General features: G+C 43.5%; 1 protein-coding gene across 14 annotated transcripts in view; it reads right to left on the reverse strand.

Moving 5' to 3' along the window:
- Positions 1 to 20,005, reverse strand: part of ERC2 (ELKS/RAB6-interacting/CAST family member 2) — a 4,434,974-nt gene that overhangs the window by 378,618 nt on the left and 4,036,351 nt on the right. The gene's annotated exons all lie outside the window — the stretch shown is intronic.

The following is a 20,005-nucleotide window of genomic DNA, read 5'->3' on the forward strand; positions in this document are numbered from 1 at the left end:
CACTATGCAGGCTATCAAACTGAATTATGCTCATACCACTTTCCATGTTCTCTACTTACATCTGGCCACACCAGTTGGGATCACGCTTCAACCCAAAAATGTGCTGAAAGATCCGAGGGTCCGGATGAACTTCACATTATGCAAGGACTCCAAAAGGTTTTGAGGCTGAAGGACACTTTTTTCCACAATGATGCAACATCCAAGATCATTCCCCTTCCTGTCTTTGCTGAGGCAAGTACAGGCAATGATTTCTCTAGTGAAGGGCTCTGCTACCTGCAGCCCCTCTGATGATTTGGATTGTGACTTCCATGATCCTTCACCATTGACTATGCTGGCTAGTAATGATTAAAATTGTAGTCCAAAACATCTGCAGAGCCATAAGTTGTAAACCCCACCTAGTGTTATCCCAAACTGACTCTGTTAACAACACAGTCTGCGTAAGCCCTGCTGTTAATTCTATCAGAGTTATACGAGAATACTGTATCTCTCTGGCAGTGCTTTAAGTGGGGTAAGAAATTGAGGGGGGGCCCTCGTTTGGGGGCGTGGCTTTCATTGGGGGCATGGCCTAAACGTGCACAAATCATAGTAAGGTGCGCAAACAAACACATAAATGTATGTGAGCATGTATATGTTTGTATGCTTACTACTATGGTGTGTGTACTTTTGAAGCCATATTTTATAAACATAGCAATGTTACATATTTCTATGTTTGTAAAAGGTGGCTTGAAAAGTGCACAAACCATAGTAAGTTACGCACACTTGTGTGCTTACCTTACTATGGTTTGTGTACTTTTCAAGCCACCTTTTATAAACATAGATATTTGTAACATGTTTCTATGTTTCTAAAAGATGGCTTGACACGTAAACAATTCAAGGCATCTTTTCTAAAGCGTTGATGATGGACAAAACAAACCGCAAGGTGGCTTTGTCCGTCGACAAAGCTTTATAAAAGATGCCTTGAATTGTGCACGTTTCAAGCCGTCTTTTATAAACATAGAATAAATATTTCTACCTTTATAAAAGATGGCTTGAAACGTACACAGTTCAAGGCATCTTTTATAAAGCTTTGCCGATGGAGAAAGGCACCTCGGGCTCTGTGATCTATCTGCTCAGAGCACATAGATCACTGAGCCCGAGGCGTCTTTCACCCTCTGCGAACCCGCGGGCTCCGTGATTTAATCTGCATATTAGATCACGGAGCCCGCGGGGGTCAGTGACCTGGGGAGGGAAAACAATGGGACAGTAACTTCCTCTGATGACCCTGATGAGGGGTCATCAGAGGGAGTTACACTAACTGACAGAAGTGCCGCCAGCCTCAGCGTCGCTGTGGCTGGCTGGCACTTCTGTCAGCTTGGCCGACATAATGACGGGCGCATCTCCCGTCGCGGCTGCGGCCGCGGCGGGATAATGCATCCCGCCAATGTTGTGTGGGATGGGGGGCCCCGGCTGGGCCCCGGCTCAGCCCCACTTTCTGGAGACTGCCGGGGCCCGGCCCCGGCAGGCCCCGGCCCACTTAAAGCACTGCTCTCTGGCCAGGGTAAGACTTCACTGACTATTTATGTTACGCAGCGCCATCATGGATTCGGTCTGTGGACCTTATTGTCAAATATGGTAATATTCTGCCAGGACTTCCACAGATTACTAAAAAATGGGACTATAGGGCCTCATCACGACTTGGGCGGTAATACCGGTGGCATTACCGCCGGTGGTATTAGCCCTACCGCCGAACTAATAGCGCCGGATCACGAGTTCGGCGGTAATGTCTATCCCCATTCCCCATTGAGCCCATTCGGGAATGCCCCATTCCCCATTGGGCTCAATGGGGAAATTTCGCGCTAATAAATCCGCCGGCGGTAATAGCGTGAATTTTCGGCGGATTTCCCCCCAACTCAGAGCTGGGGAGAAATCCGCCGAAGTCCTGCTTTGGCAGACCTTAAATCCGGTGGTAATAGCGCTACCGCCGGATTTAAGGGTTACCGTCAAAGTCGTGATGAGGCCCTATGTGATTCAACTTCATTTTTATGGTAACATGCCTATGGCATCCTCTTCAATTGGAGTTATAATTGTTCATTTATAAGGCGCGTAATACCAGAGATTGGTTTCTAAGCGCGATGTCGGGATTCAAACCTGTGTTGCGCTGATTTGTTTTGCTTCCAAGACAAACACATTTCCCCTGAGCTATCCACCCTTACCTTAAGAATGGCCTTTGGCCATATTAAGTTTAGGACTCACCGTTTTATCCAAACATTTTGCAAACAACCCATTATGTTTAAAATGCTTTGCTGGCGGTGATTTAGTGCCAGAGCGAACAACTGGTTGTGACAGATGCACTTTAGAAGAAGGTAACCTAGGAAACACAGGAAATAGCATAGTAACTAAGGATGACACGGTTTGACTGATGAAAATCCTCAAAGCATAGCAATCCTCTTCCAGTGACTGAGTTAGGCTCACCAAAAACTGTAGGGATGGCAGGGCGCTGGTGAATGCTCAGGGCAAGGTTCTGACTCTGTGTCATCATCAGGGACCTTTCAAGTCATCTATGGGAGAATAGAGCCTATCCGAGGGCAATGTGGGGTATAGAACAGCCCAAACACACAATAGGATGAGTGGCATCCGCTAACCTATATATGGATAGTTGAAGTAAAAAGCATCCTATAACCCTCTAGTGCACAAGTAAATGCCCATAACAAGCATATGAACAGCAATCGGAATCTGTGTCAAGTGATTTTGAAGAAGTGTGTCAAGTGCGTCCCGTATTGACTTGTGGAGACCCATGTTGCTGAATAGCTTTTGCAACTCACTGCCTTTGTCGCCCCGTATTACTCTAATGTGCTCGGTAGCCAACAGAGTGTCATCTCCAAATGCACACTCCTGGGAATTCTGTGACTGTAACATCATTAACTTTGGTGTGGCCCAACTGGTGCGGCCAGATGTAAGTGGGCAACATGCTTTGTGGTAATCCAATGATTAAGTCTGCTTCAAAGCTTGCTGGAATGTTCATGAACTTTCCATTTGGACTGCGCCATCTTAAACCTACCTGTGATGCGTCTGAGACAGGCATTGTTTCTTCCAAAATACGGTAGATTCCTCCTCCACAATCAGTCCTGCCTGCCTTTATGCTGTGGAGTTCTATCGTCTTTACTTGTGGTGCATACCATGCTGCATGATAGATATGTGGATTGGTATCTCATAGCCTTCTGTAGGCGTGCAAATGTTCATTGTAAGATTACGCTTTAAATGCCAAAGTCTACTAAGCTCCTGCAAACTATTTCAGGAGTGCTTTCGATTTAAAAATGTGACCTGTTTAGGTTTGGGTGAACCTGTAAGACAGTTAACTGCTTTGCAGTTTTCACTTGGTGCTAAAATGTGTGCTTTATCTGGGGCTCAGACTGCAAATACTAATGGAATATAACCACTTTCTCTGTCAATCACTTTCAATGAAAGTACTTCTTATTATAGATGTCTTTAGTGTTTGAGTCACTCACAGGTTTTCCCAACAATGCTGGTGCAAGCCTTCAGACTCCTGTGATGGAGAGTGTAGCAGCGCCCTCGAGGATCACCAAGGTCACCTTCAGTGGTGACACAGCAGCAGACTATAAGCCTAAACTAGGCAATTCTCATTCATGCATTGAGCCTTAACGTTTAGATGATACATCTGTAGACTACTTGTGCATAAGCGTCCCCACTTGCTACACATTCACAATATCAACCAACAAACATGTTGCAAAGGTAGGAACGTGACTGTTTATCGGGCTGTGTGCTTCTGACACTACTGCGTTTTTGATTAAAATATTGATGCCATTTTAAAAGTATGCCCAACACCAATAACCTAATCCTCTGCCGCACTGCCATTCTCCTTTTCCATCATTTGACCGATGAAGTGAGTGTTAGTTGCTTCTGTTGCCGTCACCTTCTTTCCCTCTCCGGCCACTGACTCTCACACTGACACAGCCCTTGCTAACCTTCAACTCTCTATCTCCAAAGCGCTGGACTTTCCCGACCCGTTTCATGAGGATACGCATGAAGACTGCTTCCAAGCACAACACCTGGTATGATTCCGACCTAGCCTCTCGGAAACGTACATGCAGAGCTGCTCAGCGAAAGTGGCAGACTTTGAGCACATCCTCTGACAGACTGGCATGCTGCCTGCTCCAAAGGCAATACAGACTCTCCATCAGCTATAGGAAGAAAACCTATATCCAAGCCTGCATCTCTGGGGCCACTAACAAGACAGCTGAACAGTTCAGAATCTGCAAGGAACTCGCCAATCCTACTGCAGTCTCAATTTCTCCTCTGCCATCCCTAACCCTCTGCACTGCACTGGCCTCTCACGTCATAACTAAAACTCAGGACATCCTACCTTCACTCTCCTCTACACCCCACCCTTATTCCTCACCCTTTCTCAGGCCTCCATTGGCCCGCTCTCCCCTTCCCCCCCAGCTCTACTCTTTCTTGCAGATATAAACAGATGAAGTTGCTAGACAAGTCCACTCTATGAATGTTTCATCCAAATAGGTGTTCCCCTGCTCCTCCAGAACTATCAAGGACAATATTGCCTCCCTTGCTCCAGCATTGTTTGATTTCTGCAATAACTCCTTTGCCACTGGTTCCTTTCCGCTACTCCTCAAGCACTTCTCAAAAAGCCTTCTCTGAGCCTCCCTGCTCCGAGCCCCCTGCTATAGAGTACCGTCCTATATACATTACCCCCTTCCTTTGCTAACTCACGGAGAAGATGGCCATCTATCAACTTATCCACCACCTTGAGCTAATGATAAAAAGAGTGTGGCAATACAACATTCTCCCCTCCAGTTTCTAGCACCACCATTCTGAAGTATTGGAGGGGAGATGTTGTACTTTCCAGCAGCAAAAGCTGCAAAAATCACCCGTTGTGGGGAAAACATGTGCTCCAGTGCCATTGCGAACATCTCTTTATAGACTGCCACGTTTCTAATTTAAGAACATTTTCTTAAACTTTCAGTAAACTAGAAAAGTGCTGCTGCTGTCTCCTCAGAGGTGTTGTATTTTAACTCCTTTTATTGACATGCTAAACCAGTGCTGCTGGGAGTAGAATCCACACCATGTGGCTGCTCTGTATTCCTGATGGCTGCTACGGCTGAAGTCGAGCCATAAATTAGGCTCATGCAAAAGCTGAGGCTTTTATGCCCTTGCATCACATTATTTCCCTGTCAGAATATGGTGCATTTAAGAAAGGGTTTTTTTCTGGCTTGGAACAACATATATCTATTTTTGCACAGACCTCTGAATCAGGCCCTCAATCTGTTGATTGTCTCCACGACCACCAGTCTGGCTTCAGAGCAGCCAGAGGCACGGAAACTGCACTCCTGAACACCAGTGAAGACTTGCTCTCAAATCTCCATTCCAACTCTCCTTGAGTTTTCATCCTTCTTGTCCTTTCCTCTTCCTTTGATATGGTCAATCATGCTACCCTTATAATTCGGCTCTGTGATACCTTTGGTATCATGGACCTGCCACTGGACTGGATGACCTCCTTCATCTCTGACCTGCCATCCCAGGTTTCTCTCCTCCATCACACTCTCCACCTGCGATGTCCCATCAGGGCTCTATCCACTTGCCGTGGCTCTTCAACATCTACCTTGCTCCTATAGCCCATTTGATCTCCTCCTTCTCTCCTCACTTCCAGTGTTATGCGGACAAGACTCAGCTCTCCTTCAAGGTTCCCTCCACTGCCTTCTCTTCTTCCTCTCTCATTCCTGACTATCTGGCTACTATTCAGGCATGGTGCACTGCTAATGATCTCTGCCGTAAGGCCAGTAAGACTGAGATCCCTCTCATTGGGACGCCAGCTCCCTCCTTCCCTCCCACTCTGGCTGCCCACCAGTGGCCCCGTACCCTCATGCCCTTTTGAGGCAAAAAAACCTTGGTGTCATCTTCAAATCATCTCTCTCCTTCTCTCCTCACATCACAGACCTTGCCAAGAAGGCCCTCTTTCAGCTGCACCCTCTCATAGGCATTCTCCCTTTCATCACCTTCCCAAAGAAACTCAATGTCTCCAGAGCTGTGGTCCTCTCTAAGCTGGACTACTGCAACAGCCTCTTCCTCAATCTGTCTAATTCCTCCTTTCAACCCCTTCAACTAATCCAGAATAGGACTGCAAGACTTATCCTTGGCTTCAAGCCAAGAGAACGCATTTCTCCAGCTCTAAAATCTCTCCACTTGCTCCCTGTTGATGGTCCAAGGATCAAGTTCAAGACCCTCTGCATTATCCATAAGGCTTTCTGGTGCCTGGGATTCCGCTACATACAACTTTCTCTCCCTAAATACCTCCCTGCTAGAACCCTTCACTCTTCTAGTTCCAATTCTCTGCAGATCAGACGCTTTTCCAAGCAGAGAGTGAGAGGTAGATCTCCCTCTTTCGCAGGTGCCTCCCTCTGGAATGGCTGCCGCTCTCAGACTTGAGCCAGATCTCCTTAAGTTTTGGAAGCTTCTCAAGACCCTCCTTTTCTCTTCTTCCTTTTGTCTTCCCCTCCCCTGCTAATATCCCCCTCTGCCACGTTTGACTGACTGCCTGGATCCTTCTCATTCATGCAGGGTACCAAGCCCTCCTTTCCCAGTATAGCCCAGCAATTCTGTCTCCCCTGACCCACCCCCACCCTAACCTGCACTTGCCCTACCTGACTCCCTGCCCCAGCCCTGCTGTGCCTGCACCCCTATTGAGCCTTTACAGCCTCTTCCTTTATTTATTTCTATAATTGTTTTTCATAACGCACCAAATATCGTACCTGAGTTTGGTTTCTAAGTGGGGATCCGGGATTCAAACCTCTGTTGCTCTGCGTGGTCCTGATTCAAAGACCAGCGTTTTGTCTCTATGCTATCCTCCTTGCACTTAGCATGTGGACCTTCCATCACCTGCACTCTCTGCATTCCCCTGGCATGTGTCCACCTGGCCTCCCCTTGGCACTCGACTAGCCCAGAGGTCCTCTCCCCATTCCTCCTATCCCCCAGCACTTGCGTGCGTCCACTCCAACCTGCACCTCCTTTCCCTCCTTAGCTTCAGCGCATTCCTCTCTGACTGACACTTCCCTCCAGCGCCCTCCCTGTTGCAATTCTTTGTTACTGCACTTGCACGATCAAATGCAACAAGGCCTAGTAGGACCGTTTTGTGTTATTCTCCAACAGCCCCCCCCCATCTTCTGTCTTGTTGCGCCTTGAAACACCATTTGCTGTATAGGTGCATTATAAATACACAATAAATAAATAAATAAAACACATATAATACAACCAAACATAAACCACTGGGTGGCACATGGACCATGGCGGATAGCTGCAATGTAGACATCTAAGAAAGAATGGATCTTCACTAATATATAGAAGGAGAGGATGTTAGAGGCACTTCAAATCGTCAGGAGAATATTCAGGTAAACTTCAGAAAAGCCTGGTAGGAAAGTGAGAAGAGCTGAAATGTCGACTATAAATAGGCTTGTATTGGAGGCAGTACAGAACATTTCTGCCATCAGAGGTTTCTATGCTAAGTAGATTTATTAGGCCAGAGTCACTGCCTTTAAAGTGAAGCAAGCAAGGTCACAATGAATTCAGTAGTGTATTGGACACCCGTGCTTAGCCGAATGGACAGGATTAATGTGGTTTATCTTGTTGCTAAGGAGATCAAGCATGGTGCAGGACGTAGGATGGACTTTAAGAGGGCAATGATAAAAGTAGCTAGGTCTATCAGCAGGCCTTGCACTGTCAAGCCTAGAAATAAGAGGACAGAATGCTTGGTTTAATCTACTGGACAAATTAAATTTTCAAATATTTGAACACACAATTACTCATAATAGGCTAAGTGACCATGGGGTCCTCGGCTGGCATATGGAATTGAAAAGTGCTTCTCGGCCTTTCTTAAGAAAACTTAAGTTGACTTCCAACTATCTGGGCAGTCGCCTCCACTAGTCATCTGACAATATTACATTTACAAATGCGATTTTGCACCAAGATTTACCTAGGCTGACCGATGCTTTAGCTGCTGTTGATTGGGATCTGAGAAAAAAATTATAACTGCCAAAACACCTCTGCCAAAAACAAAGTGGAGACTAGAAATAATAACATTACCAAAAATTCTGCTCCTTTCGATTATATTATTGATGAAAAAAAAGGTTATATCATAGGGAACGCGCTGCTAATAGAGCCAACTTTAATTTAAATATTCAGGAAAGACAAAAAGTCCTTATAAATGTGTCAACCAAATATAAAAATGGTCTAAAACAGCATAGGTTTGCCATCAGAGGTGTAATTTGGCAGAGGTTGTTTTATTGGTTAAAAACACATAATGTAAGTACATTTTGGCAGCATTACAATGACTTTGGTAAGTCCTTTTCCTCGCAAGAATTGAACCCCTTAGCTCAGGAGGTATATCATACTTCATCTAAATCGTCTTCTGATTCTGTGCTTGATGGTAACAGAGATTCACTGGCTACCATAACTACGTCTCAGTGTTTTTCTAACCTAGATATTGAAGAGGGAAACTTCGTGAGAATAATTTGTAAACCCAAAGCATCAGGCTCCTGCTCTGTTGGAATTCCTAACATAGTCTTCAAAGAAAATCCGGCTTTGTGGGCAAAAGTACTGAAATTAAATTTTTTCATATTGTTCAGACCGGCATCATACCAGAAAGCCAGCAGAGATCTATACTGGTCCCGATTTTTTAAAAAAGGAAACAGACTAGAGCCATCAAATTACCGCCTTCTGGCAGTGATGGACTCTAGCCAAAATCTCTTTGCCAACATACTGTTTTGAAAAACCTACCTTTTGGTTAGAAGATAAAAACATTCTTAGTATCTTCCAAACAGGTCTCAGAAAAACCATAAACGCCCATCAACAATATTGCCACACTTCAAATTCTCCTTTCAACCTGTGCCAATAGGAAGGATCGTGGTTTGTTCTGCTGTTATGTGGATTTCACTAAGGACTTAGTCATGGTTTCTAGACCCAAGCTTTTAGGAAACATTGAAAAAAATGGGGAATTGACCCATTGTTGCTCTATTTTATACAGTCCTTATATTCACACACCTCAATTTCCATATGGCTCAGCTCTGAATGATATCATTCCAAATATTCTCAGAAACTCGGGGGCTGTGGGTGTTTATTGGGCCCCATTCTCTACAATGCTTATAGAGCTGATTTGGAACGTTTTTTGCATCTTGTATGAAATTACCCGGCGATGATAAACGGTCCTAAAATCGTCAGAATGTCCTATGCTGACAATATCATTCCTTTTAATCAGACCTGTATTGGTTTACATCAATCAATCACAGTGCTCACTGATTATGCAATGGAAAACAACATAATTATTAATAAATTAAAGACTAGAACAATGTGCCTTAGTGGTAACCACACAGCTATAGAAACATTTAAATGGCATGTGGAAAATTCTGTTTTGGAACTGTTGTGTAGTGATTCTTGTGAGTGGATGGCCTGTGAGAATGTGGTTGTGACATCATATCATGTATGTATGTAAGCTCTGTGTGAAGGTTCCACTGAAGGCAGTTGGGAGACCTCTATACTGGGTGATGGGGCTCAGTGTTTATCCGCTACATCATAACTGCGTGTAACAGACAATACAGTAACTTAAGGAACCAGAGAAGACTAGAGACCTACTTTGTCATAGGAACATACACAGGAATTTATCTATCTGGGTTTCCCTGGGTTTCCCTGTTAAAATTGGATCACCCCCACTCTTATTATGAGGCATTTGCCTATGGGGAAAACCTGGAAAAGATGGCTTGTAATTAAGAATTATATTGACCATCGGCGGGAGCACAATATTGGGGGTTTCATAGAGATTTACAAAGTATGTATTATTCCCTCAATATCATATGCATTAGAAGTTTTGTCATTAGCGCAGGTTAACTGGCTAGGGAAATTTGAGGCAACATTATTGCGCTCTATCATCAATCTCCCTAAGGCCATACCTGTTGAAGCATTAAGGCTTGAATATGGCTTACCATCTTTACACTTGTTGTGGTGTATCAAAAGAGTCTTGCTATACGCTAAACTGTGCAAACAAGATCACGGCTCTAAGGCTCTGTTACAACTTCCAGGCAAAGGGATTTATCTTGATTGTCATAATTAATTTTTGAAGAACTACAAATGTTCACCAAAAATCATCTGTCAAACTTGGGCATAGAACTAGAAATCTTTGATACTTGGTCTGACTATGAAAGAAGAATTAAACTCAAAACCCAGCAGTGGGATCTGGCCTCTAATATTGAAAAACTTCATAACTTTAACAGGTACAAACAGTAATCATATCAGAGCTTTAAGGGTGGCAGCCCACACAGTTATTTAACAACAGTATAGAGTTAATAAACATACTTAGGTGTATGTGTAAACACCAGTAGATGTGATGCTCCTCAAGTTGTCCTAATGCGAAGAAAGGCGAAAAACCTAGCAGCACAAGGAAAATTCCTGTTAAAAAGGTACTGTTGGTTCACATTAATTCCACTAGTAACATTTTATCGAACCAAAGTAGCTCCGAATTTTGACCTATGGAGCTGAGACGTCCTTCTTGTTGGCTGATGACATATGGCCACACATCGAGGGCATTTTTGGAAATCATTGTTGGGATAACCAAAAAGTATTCCAATTCAACTTGTCAGAAGGGAACTTGCTCTGACTTCACTCAAAGCTATCTCAAGGTGGAAATCAATATCTCACTATTGAAAATGCCTGGAAGACATCCCAATAAGAGGGTTTCAAGTCCTAAAAAAAGCAATGAAAGATCCTAGTGAAAAAACACTAAACGAATGGCAAGGAATTTGTCAAGTGATCATTAAATACTTGAACGAGTCGGATGAATCACTGGTGAGAGATCCTGGCAAAATAAAGAAGAAACCATACACCAATGATTGGATGGAGACACATGAGGCGATATACAAGTATAAATATCAAGAAGACTTTTGGTTTGGAGCCCGGAAGTTGAATGTGCTATCAAAGTATGTGCAAATCTTCCCAAATTGGTTCCCAATATATGCATTTCTGATTTAACATCTTTTCGACAAGATAAGTGCTAAGCATGAGAAATGGGCAGCCCAGAACCGTCACATGCAGATTATGCCAAAAGGAAAACTCTGACGAATCACTAAAACACGAGTCTGGTGGTAACCCATAAATGTGACGGTAGCGCTATTACCACCGCAGTTAAGGGTCCGCCACATCATGGGCTTGGTGAATTTGCCCCCAGCTATAAGCTGGGGGCAAATTTGCTGATTTTCTGCACTATTACCGCCAGCGGAAAATCTGCCAGCGGTTATAGCGTGGAAATTCCCCATTGGGCCCAGTAGGGAATTAGGCATTCCCGAATGGGCCCAATGGGGAATGGGAACCAACCGCTCTGCCAAACCCGTGATCCAGCGATAATAGCGCCGGGGGGTTTGGCGGTAGCGCTAATAGCCCTGGCGGTAATAGCGCCGGGGCTACAGCCCAACTCGTGATGAGGCCCTTAGTGTTGATTTGCCAATCATTAAAAGTAGAAAGAGAGTTCCTGCTGGGAGAAGCCATGTCAACCTATCAAGCAAGTCCGGTCGACGATTGGTGGAGGATTTTAGTTGAAGGAGAGAAAACTCACATCTACCTGGAAAAGATAGACCACGTGGTGATTAGTGGAGAACTGCACTAAATGTAGACGAGCACCATAACTCTAAGATCGGACGTCGATAAACTCATGCTGGTCTAGCAGAAATTTTGATTGTAAAAGAATGCAACAACTCTAATATGTATATGTATTTGAAATTGAATTGATTGTTTTTCTTCTTTTGCTTTGATCACTGTTGTTTTTATTTGTCTGTTTTATGAACTATGATGTTATTGTCTAGAGGTTTCCTAAGTTGTAAACCGTTTTGAGCCAGTAAAAATAAAAAATAAAAAAAATTAAAAAACAAAAAGTATAGAGTTAAAGTGATTCATCATTTATCTTTGCTTTAACATTATTCCAACTAAAGAATATACTAGCTCTTGGGAAAGTTCTGGATTGCAAGATGCTCTTTGTAGACACTGCAGAGTAGAGGGTGAGACTTGGCACATGCTGACTTCTTGCATGGCTATGAAGGTCTATTACATGAGGGCTTATGGGGCTATGTAAGCTGCATAAATAATACATGCGGGGACCGATTTTGGTCTACCTTGTTAGGGGATCAATCTGTTGTGATCAATGCGGCTGCCTTTGCAATTTGGAATCTTGTATAAAAGGAAACAGAGTTTCAATAATGTACATGTTATTAATTACGGTGCGCTCATGTTGAAGACATTTTTACATTTGTTTGTATAATTTGTTTTTTGTTTTTTATTCTTTGATTGAATGTTATGGAGCACTAGAATTAAGCTCTATTTTTAATTCTATTTTTGATATATAGAAAGGTGCATAAGGTTTTTGTAATTAAACTAAATGCACAATACAAAAAAAAAAATTAAAACACGTTTGAACACTTGGGGCATGAGATTCACTACTGTGCTTCTGAAACCATAGTGGAAAAAGTACTGAGTGAAGATAGCGAGGATTGAACAGGAACTGTTGAAGCTGATGGGGTGAATACATGGAGCTCCATTTTAGAGGGTTTGAGTTTCAGTGAGTGAAGGGACATTCAATATTATATGGTAGGGTAGCAGCCCCTCAGGTCCCTCCACTAGCTCCAGACAACTGAGTGGTTCCATATAGGTGTTGAACAGGATAGGGGTAGGGCTCACATGTGAACAATCCACAGGGTATAGGGATGAAGTATGGCCTTGTGCTTTCATGTGAAATTGTTGAGATCTTCTGCTTAAGAAGGAGGAGGAGCACCAATACAGGACAGCATCAGCTGACCCTGTAAACTCTGCCAGGTGTACCCAGGTAAGAAATGTAGAAAAGACCACCAAGGTCTCTTAGAGCAGTAGGAATCATGACCCCACCAGGCGCCCGCATCCTGAATCGTTTTGGCCATGACATCATCCATCACCTAAAGGGCTGCTTCAATCACATTCACCTACTTCTTCTGTCACAATGGACCACTATGGTGGTGATAGTGCACGGTATAAACATCCTTTAACATTAACATTAACACAATAGAAATCACTGATTTTGACAGGCTATATGTGTATAGGTTGCACAGCAACTATACGTCATACCCAAATATTAATGGGAGCAGCTGATATGCGCACTTCTTCCGCCCCAGTGTCAGCATGAAAACTAGATCAAATCATCATTTTATCTTTTTTAGATATTCTCCGATTACATGAAGTAATCATCGGAAACCTTTGCCAGAACATTTCAACTTTGAATTTATTGAAAGCTCCCTCAAAACACAACACTTGCATTGGTGTGTTTACAACAACTGGACCTCTTCAGCTCCTGCATTTGTGCATCACTAATCCAATGGTTTGCTGGATGCATGGTGTCATTTGAACATAGCTATTTATTTATGCATGTATTGTGTATTTATAAAGCACCTAGACAGAAAATGGTGTTTCAAGGCACCAATAGACAAAAAAGGGGGTGGGGACAGGGAAGAAAACAACAACAGTCATACTAGCTCTTGCTGTTAACCATATAGCAGCTAGAAGCTGCCGTCTGTCAGATGTCAGTGAGATAATAAGTCAGTAGGTCCTGACCCTTATTCACATATCCTGATTCCTACTCTTAAAATATCTCGGTGAAGACACTGCACATGCATGTGGTTGGGAAACCAGTAAGGCTCTAAATCGAGAAGTATCCAAAGCCAAAGCTACCTGAATTATAAATTCCACTCAGCCTCATGGAGCCTCACCAGTCTGAAACCCAGAGTCTTTAGGTTCTTTAATCACTATTTTCTCAGTTGAAGTTCTATCACATTCAGCCGCAGCACGTCCCAGAATGATGGAAAACATGCTTGCCTACACCAGCCTACACCAGCTCCCAGATTGTAGGCACAACACTGAGAAATAGATGTCACGACTGCAAATGCTCTATTGGTGTAATCAAAATGTCGTAGACCAGGTTCATGCTCAGCCACTCGATTTATAAGCACTATGTGTGTCCTTCACTGAAGTCCTGGTAAAAACAAACATTGGCAAAGCCAGCAGTTTTGGCTTGTGTACAAGTATTAGGCATTTGCCAAGCACTGCTGTTAGATGCCCATGTACTCACACCACAAGTTACTTTGCTGACTCAAAAGCCCAAAGTGTTGGAATTGCCAATGTGTGTTCTTTTTCAAATGAATTAGCATAAAATCATTAGAAGAAGATATTGTGTGAGTACATGTACTGTATTGGTGAAAGTAAGATGCAAGCACTTAGATGTGGGACTTCAAAAATAAGTTTTTGATAGTATAATAAACATCTGCAAAAAAATCCTTATAATAAAAGAAGCTTTATATATTGTGGGTTAGGGGGTGCAGATATAGGGGAACCTGAGGCTGAACAGGGCAGTTCCTGTATAAGGGGAGGCCTTGCAGCGCTACTTTATGTGATGCTAATCAGATTTCGGATAGTGGGTGGGCTAATGCATTCTGCTCACGGGTGTGGGCAACAAGAGGCCCGGAGTGTAGGAAATTGCATTATCCTGGACAATGTGTTTTGGTTCGATTGAGCCCGTTAGCACAAGATCCGAGATTGAAACCAGCTGCAGTGGTTCAACCACTGCAGTTTGGTGGTGCTCAAGCACCTCAAAGAGAAAGGGAACTTTTATTTTTATATAGGAGCACAGCCTTTTGTTATTTTGTGGACATAGAATACCCTGTAAGGTCGTTACTCTGCATTTGACACCCTTCTAGGAAGGACTTGGAATGAGGGAGCCGTATGAGCTCAAGCAATGACAAAAACACACCTCTTCGTACACATATTTGAGCGGTTTCTTTCATGCACTTTGACCACCTCTGAAGGTTCCACACCGTATACATCAAAAAAAGCCCCTGCCAAGCTTCAGCCTCGTCTCCCAGGAGCCATCAATCCCAGACTCCCATGACCTTGTGTCGAGATTGGTGCAATCAACTCTTTCATGGATCGCCTCCTTCTTGTCCACATCACTTGGACTGCAGTACATGCTGTTAATGGCCTCTGGCATTCACTAAGCCATGCTTAGAGCACAGAGGGCCTGATTTAACATTGTGTGTCTGTCTTGAGTCACCTCTCCAATATATTCACATTGCACTTTATGACTCAGAAAAGACTCAGTCATGTTTGTGTGTGCAATATACATAAAGATATAATGGATCTGGTTGACATACAAACAATAGCACAAAAAAATGTGTTATTTTTTAACAAAGGCTCATGATCATCACTCTAATTGGCAGACCATTTTAATCTGTGGTTTGTGTCTGCAGCAAAGTCCCCGTCAAGAGGGTTGTAAAGTTTATGAGATTTGTGTACAAGGAATGGTGGGTGGACACCCAATCTTTTTGGGACCAGCTATGCTCAGGCCATGAAAGCCTTTTGACCAATGGTCCCAATGGTACAATTTTTACATGAACTGAGCCTTCTGAAGTGAGATGCCAAATTGAAGGATTTTATACTCTGAACTGCTTTTCTTTTTCTTCATTTTCTTCTGTTTTCTTTTTCCTTGAATAGCAACATGAACCACTTGTAGCCATAGTATCATGCGGCGATCGCAACCAGCAGTAACATTGTTTCAAATTGACTCGACTGCCAACCTGAACCGGGTGGACCCTTTAAACCTCATCGCCTTGACTGCCGACTTATACCACAGAGAACCCTGTCTCAAAACTGTCTCAATGCTGACTCGCCATGTATTGCACAAGCAGCGGCTGGTGAATTTTTTAATTGAAGGTGTGCAAATATTTCCCGCAAATATGCCAGAGCAACCAACCAAGCATAGCGATGGAGCCCGAACCAACTAAGGGTGGTTTTTGCCCTGAGAATTCTATTTTGATAATGGGTTACAGCATGAAATGTATGTGCGCAGACAGTGTTAACATATTTTTTTATATATTGTGGGAAAACACATCATGAAAAGGCATTGGGAAATGCTCCTGTGCACTGTTGGTGACTTGCAGCTATTACATTTTTGGATTGGAGTTACCCTACAAAATCAACTTCATCTGGGGAAGAGAAGTTTCCCTTTAACAGTTCAAGCCAGCAAAGGGGAACCTTAGCTGCAACAAGACCTGAGGCAACACTCCTGTACTGCCTTAGCTCATCGATGATGGACCAGGGTTTTGGTGGGTTGGTGCCACTTTGCTCATTATGGATGAGCTGGCCCCTGGTTGCAACTCAACTTACCACCACATCTTGAACCCCATTTATGTACAAAGAAAGTTCAGAGAAGTCCATTTTGATGCTGTCAAACCTCCTAAAACCAACAACAAGGTACGGGCAAGAGGCCCTGTACCCCTCGCCCACTTTTGGGGCCATAGTGATTTTCAACCCCCCTTTTCATTCATCTTCTTGAAAAATATGCCCTTTGATTATTGACATTGCTACAATTGCTTGCCTGAACACCCCTGCTCAAGTACCATACGTGCCATTCAATGCTCTCTGCATCTTCTCTGTTTTTCCTTACAGTGGTGTTTTTTTTGCGTGTGTTTTCTGGATACTTATTTGCAATTTAAGTGTTTAATTGAAAGTCTATTGTATTATATTGACTTGTTTGGACATTCTTTTATTTTGGACTATTGCACTTAAGTTGTTTGGTTTCCTACTGTTATCTCTTCACACCCCCCTGAGATTATAGCCTGCCCCCAGATCACGTCACCACAAAAGATTTATGATTGGGATTGCTGCTAGTTTAGTAGTGGTGTTGGACGGTTTAGCCACTACTCATCCCCATACTCCGCAGAACATTAGTTTAATCAGAAGTATCATTCAATATACTCTGGTTGGTTTGTTAGTGGATACGAGGTCTCACTTCCCACTGCATGCAGTATATGATTCACAGACTTCCATCCTCTTCAGTCATCAGACACCAAACTCCTTTCCATCCAATGGAGGTTGCAACACTCCTCCTCGCTTCTACGCTAACCTCTTTTTCACTGGTTCCAGGAGTTCTGAACCTTTCCTCCAGTGCTGCTGTATCAGCCACCGACCAATGAGTTGCTACTCGGTCAACCCTCACTTAATGCACCAGGTGTCACGATATGAAGGGATCTGAAACATCCCCTGAGCTCCCTGTCAATTGCAAGTGGCTCGGAACAGTTTGCAATGCACACTCTGCAAATGCATGAACTCACACGTGCACTTACTGGCTGCATGCTGTGCTTAGGGTTTATAGGGTGTGCTTACGCTCGTTCACGATTCCATCAAATCTACAGTCGTGACATACACCAACACAAATGAACATACACTGAGGGAAAATGCAGTGCATAGAGACAAGAGATGCTCAGTACCCCTTTGAAACAGTACTTGGATGTTCACCTCAAGCTAAATATTATCTAGACTTCCAGGAAATACACGCCTTTCCTTTTTATCTACATGAAACCATTACCCGCATAGTTAACAATCTGAATTCAAAAGAACCAATTCCACCTGGACTGCCATTATACTGAAACGCCTTTCTGGAGGCCTGCGCGCAAAGGCGCAGACATGCTACAAACGAGGTTTTAATCTGGCAGAAGGCTATCCGATTATTTCATTTAGGCTTTACGATGTTAGATATTCTGGACATATTCAACATTTCTTAAAGACTCCAGAGCTTAATCTTTATCAGTGCCCTGAATAGCTCCAAGTATTATCCTATGTTGACATCACATTCACAAATAATGCTATACATTTGCACACATCCTTTTCACTTTGCGCGTTTCTTTCTAGATAGTGAAAACCTGATCTGAAATTTAAATAAGGCTTCTTAAAAAAGACCTAGGTGAAGGCATTGGTCTGGAACCGATTTCTGCTCTTGTAGCCACCTTACAATATGCATGGAATTGTCAGTTCCAACAGCCATATAAGGCCAACCAGTTTGTTTGGCATTTCCTGGAACCCTGGCTTGGATTTGTGAACAATAACCTTTCCACCCAACTTGGCCATCAATATCATATATCTGACTGGAGGTTGGGAATGCATGTCTCTCTAACGCATTACCCGTGGCACGCAATCCTCCTGGGTCTTATAGGATGTGCTTAATGAGAGCCATATTATACTGCCAGAGGAAGTCGTTGAGCCAAGCGGCTTGAGGAAAGAGCATGGCAAATTGGTTTCAGAACAAGAGCGTATAGCCATACAGACATATAAAAGGCCTAGCATGTGTGTGTGTCTCCATACAACATGTTAACAGCAACATTTAATAGCATACCGCATTATAGATGTGCACAGGTCTGGAGAAACAAGACTCTCCAATGAATGGACAAACACTAATTGATGAACTATACCTTTTTCAATTATTCTTTGGGTATATCAACAACAAAGTTAACAATTAACACTAACATATAGCAGTAAATGTATCTAGCAATGAAGCGTGTGTCCATGCATATATTTAGCTTAATGCATTTAAATGAGCTGCTCAGCAACTACGGGGCTTGCACAGTGCCAGGTTGCAGTTTCACAGTTCATTTTCTCATTACTGAAAATGGACTTCAAACATGTTTTACTCCTATGATTTCTAGTTTATTATGACACATAATACAATAATAAGTTTGGAAGAACCAAAACTTTTCATTGATGTATCCCATGTATAAGCACTAAAAGAACACATGTATGTATAAATATATGATTTGATTGGTTATTTATAATCCGCTTTATACCCAGAGGATTCTAAGAGCGGACACAGGGATCGAACCTGTGTTGCTCCACGTCGTCTTGCTTCCAAGGCGAGCGTGTTGCCCCTGAGCTATCCTCCCGAGACATTTTTCACTCAATCAATTACAATTCTGCAAATGACTGCATATTGCATTGCATTGAAAGAAAAAAGAATCTGCAGCCTTCCAACATCGAATACATATATATATATATATATATATATATATATATATATATATATATATATATATATATATATATATACGTATATATATATCTATATATATAGATATATATATATATATATATATATGTATATATATATATATATATATATATTACATGGCCACGGTAGTTATGGTTAAATTGGTGTTTCCATAGGACGAGCACTTTCTGGGCGGCTTATAACTTCGCTCCCCCTGGACGAATCCTCACCAAACTTTGTAAAAAAAAGTATATGGCCCACTCTGAATTGTTTTGCAAAGTTTGGTGAGGATTCGTCCAGGGAAAAGTTGTAGGGGGGGTCCCAAAACATTTGCTTTTTCCCGTAGACATAATGGGAAAAAACTTTGCTCTCGCCTACAGCCCAAACCGCTGGACGGATTTACACCAAATTTGTGGCAGGAGCGGCAGCTTGGTCCCGAAAGCGTGCTTTGCTTTATTTGGTGTAAATCTGTCCAGTATTTTTAATAAAATGACAAAAATGTCCGCGGACAGGACGGTGATTGGGCAAGCATCTTGTGTGATGTCCGCGGACATCTGACATGCTCTCTAACTGGATACGATGAAAGCGTGCAGTGCGTCTGGCTTCAGAGACGCCCGCCATCTTTGTTCCTCGCATGAGAGGCTTTGTCAGCAGGAGCGTGATCTGCCGCCTGCACAGTAAGTCTTTCGTGTCTGTCTCCTGTTCCTCCCACCCCCGCTCATGCCCCGTGTGTTTCCTTCTTGTCCTCCCCACCCCCACTCATGCTTTGTGTCTCCCCTGTTCCTCCAGCCCCCCGCTCACACCATCGGCACATGGTGGCCAGCGGAGGGCTGAGGAGCGGTATCTGCCTCCTGCACACGAACACCGTGTGTCTCTCAGCCACCCCCCACCCCCGGCTCATGCCCCGTGTGTCTCTCCCCCTCCCACCCAACCCCCTGCTCATGCTCCATGTGTCTATCTCCCTCCCCCTCCACCCCCGCTCATGCCCCGTGTGTCTTTCCCCTCCCACCCACCCCCCGCTCATGGCCCGCGTGTCTCTCTCCCTCCCCCCCACCCATGCCCCGTGTGTCTCTCTCCCTCCCCCCGTGTCTCTCTCCCTCCCCCCCACCCATGCCCCGTGTGTCTCTC

This window comes from Ambystoma mexicanum, chromosome 2p (assembly GCF_040938575.1).
Source record: "Ambystoma mexicanum isolate Mex_15411 chromosome 2p, UKY_AmexF1_1, whole genome shotgun sequence".
NCBI classification, from domain to species: domain Eukaryota; kingdom Metazoa; phylum Chordata; class Amphibia; order Caudata; family Ambystomatidae; genus Ambystoma; species Ambystoma mexicanum.